The following is a 14,568-nucleotide window of genomic DNA, read 5'->3' on the forward strand; positions in this document are numbered from 1 at the left end:
TTTGCCAACTGCCACACTCGTTGGTGCTCCACTGACTTCATTTTCCTCCCCATCTCATAAACACAACCCTCACATAGAACAATTATGGTAACAGCTACACAGTCAAGTTATGAAAAGGCAATCATCAGCAGAAAAGAAACAACAGTGATAAAAGCGATAATGCATTCCAATCCCCTTCTCATTAGGAGGAAGCAGACGAAAACAAGGCAATAAAGTGGGAGGATAACCTTCCTAAGGAGCAGATGATGTGGTGCAGTTTTATTAGCAGCGGCATTGCCGCTGTCCATGACCTTCCCCATACAGGAGCATGTTGATAAGATCTGTGGAAAATAATATGATTACAGCTAGATGAGGAAAATGCTACTTTTCCCAAAAATAAAATGGAGTGCTACTCATTTTGAGTGCAGAGGTAAGAGACTGATCTGTGCAGTAATCAGCTTGCCGGGCATTTAAACCATTACACAGGTTTTGAGTGATGTGGTAATTTCAAATCCCTCAACAATTAGCTACAGAACATGGAAATTCTGGTATGATTAATTAAATGGTAAAAGTGCATTGGTAATCAAGTGCAAATCTTACAGTAAAGCCCAGTAGCTTCTGTAATGCGTCATTCCTCATGTTTTGCAGCTGAATTCTATATAGTGGGGTAATGGCTTTCAGAATTTATCAAGGGCCTCTTATTGAGGCACTCATATACGAGGCCACTTGTGCCACTGGAGTTTCACTTTTTTTGATTCTCCAGTGGCACAGTGTGCTGGCCCATATTTACAAGGCCACGCAAAGCCACACTGCGTGGCTTTTCATGGCCTTGTAAATATGGTCCCCTTTCACGCAGTACTGTGCGTAAAAAGGCCATTCCATGTGTGTTGCTGCAGGTGTTCCCATACAACACAGATTTACAAGGTTTGGTAAACCTGGGGGGCGCAATGAGGACAAGTAGCCACATTTCTCCTTGTGTTTCCATTTTCTATCAGTGCTGCATTCTATAGCACAGATACAAAGAGGAAAACATGTGATTGTCTATGTGTAGGAAGGTGTCCCTTCCTTCACAGAAACAATCATCTCTGCAAAACAGGCACCCATGGACCATGGGACAAGTGTGCCTGCATTGGCGCATGGAAGCCCATTGTAAACCAGCACAGCAAAATTCCTTGCGGCACTGCCTATGCCAAAACCTCATAACTGAGGCCCTGAGTTTTTTCAGAAATGTGTTTTAAATTCACATTAGAGAACAATGATTATACTCATGAAATTAGACATGCCATACGTCATTAGGATTTAGTGGGTGGGGGAAACACATCAAGTTTAAAACAGCCTATAGCTGCCAGAGGGTAGGATGTATAGGGAAAGTAAAGATATTGCTGAACCCTAATGACACTATTCGGAATTGAGTAGGGTGTCCTTTCCCCAGGAGGTACCACCCCAAAAACCTTAGGCACAGATTTACAAAGGACTTGCATTGCCCTTTTGATATGGAGGTTGACACAAGGGCAATTCAAGCCCTTAAGTGAGATTTACTACACCAATCTGAGCCACCATGTGGCCTAGTAAATATGGAGTAACGCAGGGCAAGCTGCCGCATTGTGCTACTCTGCCCTGGCGAAGACATTGCAAGGGTGGAGCTTGTGTGTTCCCACGCATCCACCCATGGTTTGTGGTGCATTCCCAGATTTACGATTTACTAACAACAGTAAATCTAGGAATGTGTCAAAATGCTAAGTCCTCCCAGGGGAGTTGCAAAGGGGAGAAATATGTTCATTTCTCTTTGTCTTTTCCTCTTCTTATGTCTGCTGTTTTTTGCAGTACACATACAAACAGGAAAAAGCCTCAGAGCATTCTTTTTGTCCAGGAAGATGTTCCTAGCATCATAGTGCAAGGGTGCCTGCGTTGGCGCTTGGCAGCCACTAGGGCACCAGTGCAGAGAGAGAAGAAATGTGCAATATCTTAGTAGATATAGAATCATCCCCAGCCCCGGAGCATGCAGATAAAGTACACCACCCAGGATCTGTAGATAAGCACTTCCTTATTCCTCAGCATATACTTACGCACTGGGCATGACCTGATCCTCAACATTAACTACACCCCAACACCTCTCTGCATATGATGCAGTTCCTCTGCAGAGTCTGCCCCAGAACCACAAGGGTGCCTGTGCTCATAACATTATTATGTGACAACTCCCCTTTGTTAAATGAAAAGTGGTGAACATTACGAAAATCACATTTCTTCAATTAGTCAGTAAGGTGACCGCATTGGTTAGTGTGACTAGGTGGTACGAGATGATCGAAGTCCACCCTGATCAGACACCGGTAGCTTAGGCTCAGGTGCTGAAACTGGACTTGCTGGCAAGGCGGCCCCACACATGGTTTCAGGACTCAACAAGTGTTTTGGTAGGTGTTTAAAATGTGACCTGTCCTGAATTATAGAATGTCCAGGACGATGTGCTGTTTTCATATGTCCCTTAAACGCCACAGTGCAAAAGGAGGGTCCATTTTACATCTTTATTTCTGCTTCACCAATACCCTGTCTCCTTTGTCAAAGACTATCTCCGGGGCATGACGCTGCTGATTGGCATATTTTGGAATTCTTTTTCTTCGAGTCACGTCAGTGTCTCGAACCTGGTCAGCATTCACTGATCGATCTGAGCTCCATTGAGATCATTTTGTTAAGAAGGCTCTCACAAATAGCAAGGTGGCTGTACGCTCACCAATTGTGTAGTGAAGATTCAATTGATATGTAAATGTAAATGTAAATGTAGTTGAGCTTATATAGCGCACAGCTACCCGCAGTGGGTTTCCCGGCGCTTGCTTAGGGAACCCTTCCTGATATTCCCCTGTGAGATAGCAGGGTATCCACAAGGTGAAAGTCAGGCATCCCGCCGCGAGGGGCCGTTGTGGAGATTAAGCAAGCTGTTGCCCAGAGTCGCAGAGTGTGAACCCGTGAGTCGAGGAGGCACCGGGGCGAGAATTGTCGAGTCCGTGGAATTTTTAGCCCAAGACCCGCCGAGGCGGGGAATTGAACCCTGGTCCAGGACCGATCTCAGCTTCCGGGTCTGCCGCCTCTAACCCCTGAGCCACACTTCTCCACCAGTATGCCCAGGGGGTTGACACATTTCTTGGTTTTGATTAATTCCTTTCATGGACTCTCTTAAGAGTGTCCATAACTAGCTCAACTGCACCATTGGGTGAGGCCACAGAGGGGTGCATTTTTGGTGTTTGATGTTGAGTCGGACAAGAAACTGTATGAACTCTTTGCTGTTGAAAGATGGGTATAGTAAGATGTGAGGATTTTGGGAATGGCCCACATTGCAAAAATGTCATTAAGCCATTCTATGACCTTGCCCTGGGATGTCGAAAACAGGACTTTCACTAAAGCAAAATCAAATATTCATCAATGATTACCATGAGATGGTGTCCATTTCCTTATGGTCCAAAAAAGTAAACTGCAACTCTCTCTCAGGCATGAGCAAGAAGGTCTGACATTGTAATTGGGTGTTGCGTTACCTTAGGAGACATGCAATTACAAATGTGGCACATTTTTAGCTCCTTCTCAACACACTCATCTAGTCGAGGGACCCACACTCGATATCGTATGACTCTTTTGGTGGCTACAATACCATGGTATCCTTTATGAGTCAGCCTGATGAACCGCTGTCTTAAGCTTTCTGGTATGACTATTTTCAAGCTTTTTAGTTTTTCAACGAGGATCATGTCTTTATCAGCATTGGTGGCAGAAATAATTTGTTTCACTTCTGGTGTGCTGGGTCTCACTTTAACTTTGAGATATGCTTCAGTCCTCTTGGATGTTAAACTGTGACTATGTAGCGGCACTCGTGAAAAGTAATCTGCTGGGTTTTGGTCCATCCCTGGTTTGTGCACAATCTCATAGTTATACTCTTGCAGTCTTAATCGCCACCTCTCGATGCAAAGGGACATCCTAGCCTTCGGGTTCCCAAAAATCGTGAGAAAAGCCTGATGATCTCTGATGACAGTTAATTGTTTTCCATAAAGAAATACATGAAAATATTTGCAAGCTCACATCACAGCCAGACATTCCTTCTCTGGCTGGTAGTAGGTATTTTCTGTCTCAGACAATCAGGCTTCCATCAACTGTTATTTCAGTATGTAACATAGGGTCAAAATAGGCCATTGCATTTGCATTTTCAATAGCATGCTTACATTCTTTGAAACACCTGTAGCATTCTGCTCTGTCAAGTCTCTTAATGGGGCATTTACTGTAGCAAAATTGTGAATGTATCTTGAGCAATAACTGGTCATGTATATAAAGGACCATAGCAAGGTAAGATCTTGGGGGTGGGGCAAGTGGATGATAGTGCTTGCACCTTGTCTGGGTCTGGAGTCAGTTCCCCATAAGAGAATATGCGCCCAAAAAAACTTGAGTTTGGTTTTGTGAAACTCGCTTTTTACAGCATTCAGAGTAAGACCGACCTCAACAAGTAACTAGCACACTTGGTTAAGGGCTTTATAATGTTCTTCTTGTGTTCTCCTTAAAACCAGTTTATCATCACTGCAGTTAAAAGCATGTGCAACAGGCTGGATTACTCGGCGAATGACGTCCTGAAATATATCCACAGCCGTAGATACTCCAAAATTCAGTCTCTTATATCTGAACAAATCAACATGAGTCAAAAAGATAGTAATGTACCTGCAGTTTTCGAGACTGTAAAACACTTTGGCACCATTCAATTGCATAATCATGTCTACTATGTGTGGACCCGGGCGTCTTCCTTTCTCGATGGCATTGTTTGCCTGGCACATGTCAATGCAGATGTGCTCTGCTCTGTTATTGTCTTATTCTGGTACTACTACTATGGGTGAAACCAATTGTGTTGGGCCTGTAGAGCTTTCAATAATGTCATGTTTTAAGAGTGCCTCCAGCTCTTTCTCTACAGTTAAAACACAACTCTACGGTATTGCTGAGCAACAGGGTAAATGTCTTCGTTGATATGAACGTGTACTTTTGTTTTTTGTCAGGCCATGGAGCAACAATGGGATATCAGCTCATGGTCTCAGACTGAGCACAAAGGTTGTATTTGAGGGATATCAACACCATGTCAGTGACAATGGCAAAACTGCGCAAACAGGCACTCAACGAAATCCCTTGTATATCATGAATGGAGGCTCGCACAATGTCTTTTTGTGTCTTTTTGTCATTGTGAATGATCCTTGGCTTTGCAGTGGCTCAGAATCAGCCCAGGTATACACCATTCTGCCTGTCAGAGTGAGGCGAGGCACAGAAATAGTCTGTTAAACTTTTCAGCTGACATAATGTTAATAGATGTACCACTATCTATGATGAAAGTTATTGGGTGATCATTCAATGTGATTTTAGGACAATGTCCAGATTCATTTTGCCACTTTATTTGTTAGCTGTCTTTGATTTTGTGACTTTCCTTACCAGTAGCTAAACCCACGTGTGCACGATGGTCTTTGACAGACATCATCAGCGCACACCAGTCTTTTTTTGCTGGCACTCCATAATGGCGTTGAGGAGAGCAGCCGTGTTTTATTTGGGGCAAGTATTCCATCCTGATCTTCAAATTTAGCATTGTCCCCAGCCCTGGAGCATGCAGATAAAGTACACCACATGGGAGCTATAGTTAAATACTTTATTCCTCAGCATACATTCATGCACTGCACATTACCTCATACTCAACATATGATGCAGTAACTGTGTAGAGTTCACCCCAGAACTACGAGGGTCCCAGTGTGTATAACATCAATATTCTACAGTAGATATGATGCATTCCTGCCCATCACTGCCTATTTTTAATAATTTCCGATCCTATAACTGTGCTTGTTGTACCGTATGTGATGATTTAATTGCCAGTCCACCACTCACTCTTTACATGGAACTCTTCTCATCTCTGCCTATACAGTAGGTGGTGCATTGACTGCCTTCAGCTACCCATCCATCTTTGCATGCAACGTTTCCATACAAACACTTGAAAACAAATTGGTAATATAAGAGCCCCCTCATGTTACCTCTGTACTCTGTTCAGTAGTAATAATCTGAGACTATCACTTATATAAGAGGTAGTTTTCTGATTGTCATCACCTATCTGTTTACAGGTGACAGTCTTTTCTGGTTGCAGTTTTGCAGGTGGTGCACTGTTGAACAAGTTACTTACCTTCAGTAAAGCCTTATCTGGTAGACACTCTATCTAGCTGTAGATTCCTTACTTTGAATTATCCCCAGATGGATCCAGTCTGATACCTGGAGATAATTCTATGGTAAGGAATCTGCGGCTAAAAGTCTCTATCAGATATCCATCACACAATAGTGTTCACAGCTGTCATTCCAGATCTTTTCTTTCTGTAAAATAAGTGTACACTAATTATTCTAAATCCCAACCTTTCTATAAATGGCAATCCCTTGTTTTGCAGTAGGTATAATTTTCTCTCACCTAAACCATTTTCACATGAAAGAATCCCATAATACGGGTAATATAGTAGGTGTTTCTGTGCCATGCGCCTGTGCCAAACTTGCAGCCAATTGATAGGTATTATGGGAAGGTTAATTACATGCTTCATAGCTAATTCTCCTTCATAAGAATCAGTGTCATCCCACCACAGTTTAGTAACTGGTGCGGTAATCATTGCTAGAACACTCCAAGTTTACATACATTTATATAGAATACTAAGACAAGCAAGTGGCAAACAATTTTTCATGTAACCTGTTAAGCTCTAGTTGTCCCCACCCCTTTAATCAGATGTTGCCTATGCTCTACTGATCCCCAGTTTCCACTTCACTGTTCTTGATTTTATATGATACTCCCTGTTGTTACAGTTTCGGGACACTATAATCAGCTTGTCAGGTACTGTTCTTCCTTGCTTATTTGCATGGTTCGTGACTAGTTCAAATATCATGAACATTTGCAACTGCAACAAAATCATGCCTGTTACAATTGGGAGTCTCTAGTTGGCAGAGGTTTGCACCCTGTCCATGGAGTGACCCTTATTCTAGTCATCATAAGGGAATTACACACCAAAGATGACCCCTTCTCACCCCCCGTTAGCTTGGTATGAGCAGTAAGGCTTTTGTCAGAGGCAATATGTAAAACATTTGTACAAATACACACAGTAACACAGAGAAAACACAACAAAACGACTACACGCCAGTTTAAAGAAATAATCAATATGACAAACATCCACAAGCAAAGATATCACTGTGAAAAGGTTCAAAATAGTTCAGTCCATAGGAAAACTAGTGATGCGTCACTTTTATCACAAAGTACCTGGGATGTGTCATAATCAAAGATGAAAACAGGCACAGGGGATGTGAGACACCAGAAAAGCAAAGTGATGCATCCGTTCCTTACTCCCAGGGGAGGTGATTCATCCGTTATTACTGCTAGGGGGTTGATGCATCAATCAATCAATCAATCATTTGTATAGCGCAATAATCACCCGTGGCGGTCTCAAGGCCGGAGCGGGTTGCAGCTACTGCTCAAACATCAAGGTCTTGAGAAGTCTCCTGAAGGTCAGCAGGTCCTGGGTTTGTTGCAGCTATGTGGGGCGGGTGTTCCATGTATTAGCGGCGAGGTAGGAGAATGATCTGCCGCCGGTGCAGGTTATGTGCGTGGTCGGTGGGAGTGGGTGCGGCTCCCAGGGCAGTGGGCCACCAGGAGTCGTCCGAGGCAGATGGAGTGGATTCGAGGATGAGGACCTCTGTCTTGTCCGAGTTAAGTTTCAGGTGGCTGGTCTGCATCCAGCTGGCGACGGCCTTCATTCTTTCGTGAAGGTTGGTTGTGGCGGTGGCGGGATTTTTGGTGAGTGAGATGATCAGTTGAGTGTCGTCGGTGTTGAAGATGATATTGAGGTTGTGCTAGTGGAAGATGTTGGCGAGTGGTGCCATGTAGATGTTGAAAAGGGTGGGTCTGAGGGATGATCCTTGGGGCACACAGCAGATGATCTTGGTGGCTTCAGAACGGAATGGGGAGGCAGACCCTTTGGGTTCTGTCAGTGAGGAAGGAGGTGGTCCAGTCCAAGGCTTTGTTGCGTATTCCTGCGTCGTGTATGCCTGTGCGTAGGGTGTGGTGGCAGACGGTGTTGAATGCGGCCGAGAGGTCCAGGAGGATGAGGGCAGCGGTTTCGCCATTGTCCTGTAGGGTCCTGATGTAATCAGTGGCAACGATGAGGGCAGTTTCGTTACTGTGACTGCTGCGGAAACCGGATTGGGATGGGTCTAGAATGTTGTTCTCCTCGAAGAAGAGGGTCAGTTGCCTGTTGACAATCTTTTCGATAACGTTCACTGGGAATGGAAGAAGGGAGATGTGCTGGAAGTTCTTGAGGTCCTTTGGGTCCGCTGTGGGTTTCTTGAGTAGGGCAATGATCTCAGTGTGCTTCCAGTTTTCCGGGAAAGTGGTGGTCTCAAAAAGCTGATGATGATTTTCTGGAGTTGTGCTGCGATGATGCGGTTTGCTATGTTGAAAATGTGGTGAGGATAGGGGTCGGATGGTGAGCCAGAGTGGATGGTGTTTATGGTCTTGATGGTTTTGTCGTTGTTGACATGGGTCCAGGAGAGCAGGCGGTTGGTGAGGCTGGGGGGGGCGGTGAGTCCGCAGTATCGGTGGCTGTAGGGAGGGTCTGGGTGTTGAAGCTGTCGTGGATGTCTATCAGTTTATTACTGCAGTCCAGGGAAGGTGATGTGTCAGTTCCTTACTGTCAGGGGAGATGTGTTGGATTCCTTACTGTGAAGGGAGGTGATGCATCACTTTCTAGACATGCAACATTGGTTCCTTACCGCTGGGCAACGTCGATGAAGAACTTCACGCACAGTGAACATACATCAAAAATCCAGATGCACTGGGTCAATGCCGTGGTGGAACAGGTACTGTGTCGATCTCTCAGTTGTGAAGCAGGTGATGGGTCAACTTCGTCAGCTGTGCAGCAGGGCCGGCATTGTTTCTTCGATAGCACCATGGCAATGCATTGAATTTACAGCCTCACGGCGATGCTGCATCAGGAAACACAGGCTCTGGAGGTTGATGCATGGATTTTTGGGCTTCATTGCAGCTTCAGCCACCTCCAAGGGCCCAGAACTGAAATTAGTACCACTTGTCATGTCAGAACGCTCAGCAACCGGAAACAAGCATCCTGGGACAAAGCGAACAAAGCGATACCAAGGGGGATGATGGATGGAGTGCTTGTCATTAGAGTGAGCAAGGGACCCACATCTGGGCATACCCTGCCAACTCAGGTCGAACCAAGCGATTTGCTCAAACGGTCCACCCGTCATCCCCTTTGGTATGGCTTTGTTCGCCCTAAGTTGGTAGGGTATGCCCAGATGTGGGTCCCTTGTTCACCCTACCACTGGATTCAAGATAGCCTGGCTGATGAGGATTATGAATCCGAAACTGATCCCAGGATGCCTGTTTCCATCAGGGAAGACTTGGCTTGGCAGTTCGGGCTGGACTGTTCCCATGAGGCACAGGGTCAGACTGATTTGCATATGGCCATGTCTGAACTGGGGTGGTGGAGTGAGCTAAAGAATGGAGATGGATTACACCCAGATCAGTTGACTGGGGGTGAGTGTTTGATTTGCTCAAACGCTCCACCCATCATCCCCTTTGGTATCACTTTTTATAAGTAGCATTTTCAAACATGCAACTTAAAAACCTATTTCACTAAAAAATGTATTTTTAAATTGTGAGTTCAGGGACCCCGAACTCCAAATCTCAATCTCTTCCCAATTGGAAATGACACTTGTAAGAGGTTACACGGCAGCTCCAATGATAACCTGTGGGAGAGACAGTCCTTGCAATAGTGAAAAACTAAATCAGCAGTATTTCACTAGCAGGATATGTAAAACACACCAGTACATGTCCTACCTTCTAAATACATTCCACCCTGCCCATGGGCTACCTTGGGCTTCATTAGAGGTGCCGTACATGTAATAGAAGGGAAGGTTTGGAGCTGGCAAGTGTTTGCACTTGCCAGGTACACATGGCAGTTCAAAACTGCACACACAGACACTGCAGTGGAAGGTCTGAGACATGGTTGCAGAGCTACTCGTTTGGTTGGCACAATCAGTGCTGCAAGCCCATTAGTAGCATTTGAATTACAGGCCGTGGGCAATGATGAATCTCCTAGTTTTCTTCCCTACTAGGTTGATGTGCTGCAGGCTTGCACTCCTTCCCAATTTTGCTGTCAGGATTTCTCATATCTGTTACCGACTATTCATATGGCATTTTTCTTACTAAGAATTGAATATGGGAATAGTATGTCATGTTATACTTGGATCAGCAAAGAAGCAACCAATGCTAGTTTATGGCACAGTGCGACAGTCTGGGATTAGTTCCCAAAAGGCCCCTCTAATGAACAATACTTGCCTCAATGATGAGTTTGAAAATGGCAACTCACAACTTGGACTCAAAGTTATCCCAACCAATTCATCAATCATAACGAGGCATCCTACTACACAAGGGACACACAAGCTACTTGTACTTTTTCTGCAAATCCTTATCAATAATGGTTTACATTGGTTGATCCTATTGGTTGGTGTATCCTATTCAATTTAAGTTTTTTCCTGATCGATGTCCATATTTTAAAAGCACCCAGCAGAACCTTGAACTTTACTCTTTCCCACCCCAAATGTTTCCTTAATTGAGTCAAACGTCAGTATTGTGTTATCCCTTATTAGGTCCCCAATATGTCTGATCCCTTTCTCCCTCCAAGATTCCAGATCAGTCATTTGTTGAAAATTTGCAGCCCAATAAAAGATCTGAATATCTGGGACAAACCACCCATCCCGGTCCTTAAGAAGGGTCATGTACTTAAGAGCTGTACGCGGGTGCTTCCCAGCCCATACAAATTTAGAAATAGCTTGGTTAAAGGCAGAGAGACAGGTTTTATTAACTTCGAGTGGGATGGATCTAAAAAAGTATGAAATTCTAGGCAAAAACAACATCTTAATAATTGCACCTTCCCAGCAGTGTCAGGTGTAAGCTATTCCTTCTATTGAAATCAGATTTGGTCTTGAGTAGCAAGGGCGCCAGGTTACACTGCACTATATCATCCACGTTAGCAGAAATTTCCACCCCTAGATATCTGGCCATCCCAGTGACCCTACTATCGACCAAATCTGCCCGAGAGTTTATAAGGATCATTGTTTTTCCCCTATTGAAAAAGTAGCCTGAAGCTTCACCAAATCTTTTGGCCTCTTTTTCCACCTCCCTCACTGCATCGGCAGGATTAGCTGTTGTTATAGCAAGGTCATCTACGTATGCTAGGATCTTTGACTCACCCCCTGGGGTTTAACCTGCCCGAATGTTGTTGTTCTCCACAATTATCTTGATAAAAGAATCTATATATAATGCAAATAATAGTGGAGAGGAGGGACACCCTTGCCGAGACCCGCGTGTAATTTTTATTGAATCCGACGAGGCGCCCATCACTGTGATCCTAGCCTCGGGGTTTTGATACATGCAACCTATTGCATTAATAAAGTTTCGACCCAGTCCCTGCCTTTCCATGGTAGCCCAAAGAAAGGGCCATGAGACCATATCGAAAGCCTTCTCTGCGTCAAGAAAAATGGCCGCCATAGGGTCTCCTGACACTCTAGCAAGGTCAAACAGCGTGATTATTCTTCTAATGTGATCTGTGGTCCCCCTGCCTGGTACAAATCCATGCTGCAACAGAGAGACTAACTTTCCTATAACTGTAGATAGCCTGTTTGCCAGAATTTTTGAATAGATCTTTAAGTCGCTATTCAGCAGGGTTATTGGCCGGTAAGATCCCAGTTCCGCAATAGGCTTGCCTTTTTTTGGGAATAAAATAATATTAGCCCCTTTCCAAGAATCAGGCGTAGCCTGATCCCGTTGTGCGCTTTGGAAAACTTCCAACATCAAACCCAGAATCCGTTTTTTTATTTTTTTATAAAACTCCCCTGGAATTATGTCTGGGCCTGTGGCTTTGCCTGAAAGAGAAAGATCTATGGCTATTGACAGTTCTTCCCAAGTTATCGGCTCATCTAGTCTCTCTCTTTCTTCTACTGAGAGCTGACCCAGGGCCACCCCGATAAGTAATCTTGAATTTCCCGGCTCCCACCCTGAATGTCTTTGGTATACAGTTTCTGGTAACATTTCTGAAAAGCTGGCATGCACTGTTTTCTTCCTGATGCGTGTTGCTAAAAGATGCCCTACTCTCTCGCTGCTCTCATAAGCCCGGGATCTCCACGCCACATATTTACGAGCTGCCTTTTTAGCTGCAATTTGTGTAATGCGGATCTGACAACAATAACTTTTAGCTGAGTTGCCTCTGAATCTGTTCCAGCAGAAATTGAGCCTCTGCCGCACCTAGATCCTCATATAATGCTTGCAAAAGGTTTTTCTCTTCTCTCTGTGATTCCCACCCAAACCTGTTTGATTCTCCTCTTACCCCTGCTTTAGTTGTGTCCCACACATTACTTAGGTTGGTGCTTCCATAATTATCCTCAATAAACCTGGGAATCCACTCACCAATCTGCCTAATGTACTCTGTGTCACTTAAAAAAGCCCTATTAAAAGACCACCGTGACTGCAAGAGAGGGAGCTGAATATCTAGCTCAATCACCAGGGGATTGTGACCTGACATAACCTTAGGGAATAAGTCAATAGTACTTTTTGAGGCTAGCTCCTGTGAAACTAGAAAATAATCCAGCCTGGCATATACCCTGTGAGGAGCGGAAAAAGAACTGTATCCTAAATCGACCCCCCTTTTCAAGGCCAATACATCCTCCAACCCATACAGTGCCTGCAGTTGAGACAGTGAATTAAACACTTTGGGCTTCCTGCCCTGATAGGGGGTTTTCCTAGTAGCAACTTGGATATTCAAATTAATATTTAGATCTCCACAGAGAATCAGAGGTAAAGTCCAGCCTACTAATTCAGTTCTAAGCTAGTCAAATAAAGCTGGATCATGCAGCACAGATCCGTATACTGAGCAGAGGGTAAACATTTCATTTTCTATACACCCTTGAACAATCACCCACCTGCCTAAGCTGTCAGCCAGGCATAGAGTAAAGCTAAGAAAGCTACCGGTCCCATTCCAGGCCAAGATAGCCACCTCCTTTGTGCGGGTTTCTTGTGTTGTGTTAGCTACAATATGAGACCCAGACATCTCCAGAAGCCTTTTCCTACTTCCCTCAATATGAGTTTCCTGGAGCCATAGAACATCAGCTCTTAAAATTTGCACATCCACACTAACCCGCCTCCTCTTTTGGGGATCATTTAAGCCACAAATATTAACCGAGGCTATTCTAATTTTCTTCATTACAAAATAAGAATAAGGTCAAAGGCATACTACCCAGCCAAAAGTAAAGTGGTACAAACCAATAAACCATGAACTTACTGCTTCTCCCATGGTCCTGGAACCCCACCCTTCCCCCACCCCATCCCTCCCCCTCCCTTCAAAATGACAAACGACCCCACACCAAAACCAAAAAACAAGAAGACCAACATTTGGTGATGCTGCCTATCTCCAACTTAACCCTCATTTCCTAACTTCCCTGTTCGTAAGCTCATTCAGGTACTCCTGGGTTTGAATTTCGGAGGTGAACACTCTAGTCATGCCTTTACCCAGATAACTTTTACCCTAGCCGGGTTTAGCAAAAATACTTCACACCCTTGTTGTTGGAAGGGAGAGATAAGAGAGCGGGGTCTCCATCTCCTCTCTATCGTGGAATGACAAAAGTCAGGGCACATGAAAAAGGAATGTCCTGCAGCAGATCTTCTTGCGTCTGGTCTGGCTTTCTTGAAAATAGCTTGCCGTAAAAGAAAGTTACCGAAAAAGATTAGTATGGCTCTAGGTTTTTCTTCCTGGCCTGGTCTTTTCTTAAGCATTAAAGGGAATCTATGCACCCTTTGCACTTCTGCATCCCAGTTCCAGTGAGCCAGCTCCGTGAAGGCCTCTTGAAAAAACTTCAATACAAAACCACGAATGTCATCACCTTCCTCTTTCTCCGCAATTCCTAGTAGCCGTAGGTTGTTTCGACATTGTCTATTTTCAAAATCCTCCAGCTTCCAGAGGGCGTCGGTCATTCTACTCTCATTAGAAAGAGACTGGTGGTCAGAGTTCTCCACACTTGCCTCCAGATGAACTATGCGCTCCTCCAGCGCAGTGGTACGATCGTTAATCTCAGAGCAAGCTTTATTGACTTTCCTGACAGCGCCCTGAAGTTTCCTAGTTGCCGCATGGGCCCTCTTGTGCTCCTGTCGGACTTCCGTCTGTATTTGTTTTAAAGTGGCATATATCAATTCCATAGAAGGTTGGCACCCATGAGCCCCTGTAGCGCTGTCAGTACCATTTGTGGTACCCTGTCCAGGTATGGGTTCTGTCTCTTGTGCTCCTTCTAAATGTGAGGCGGAGTAGTCCCATTTCAGCTGGCTTGCCTGGCTACAAAATAGAAGTAAAGCCTTGATCTTTTCCCAAGTCTCTTAGGCTTTTCTTTTTACTGCGAAAGGGGATGCGCCTCTGTGTGTCAGGCCTCCGAACAGGGCTTCCGCTGTCTGTAGAGGTCCCATCGAGGCTGTTTTTCCTGCTGTCCTCTGAGATATCAGATTCATCGGTC

This window comes from Lissotriton helveticus, chromosome 8 (assembly GCF_964261635.1).
Source record: "Lissotriton helveticus chromosome 8, aLisHel1.1, whole genome shotgun sequence".
Taxonomy (NCBI): domain Eukaryota; kingdom Metazoa; phylum Chordata; class Amphibia; order Caudata; family Salamandridae; genus Lissotriton; species Lissotriton helveticus.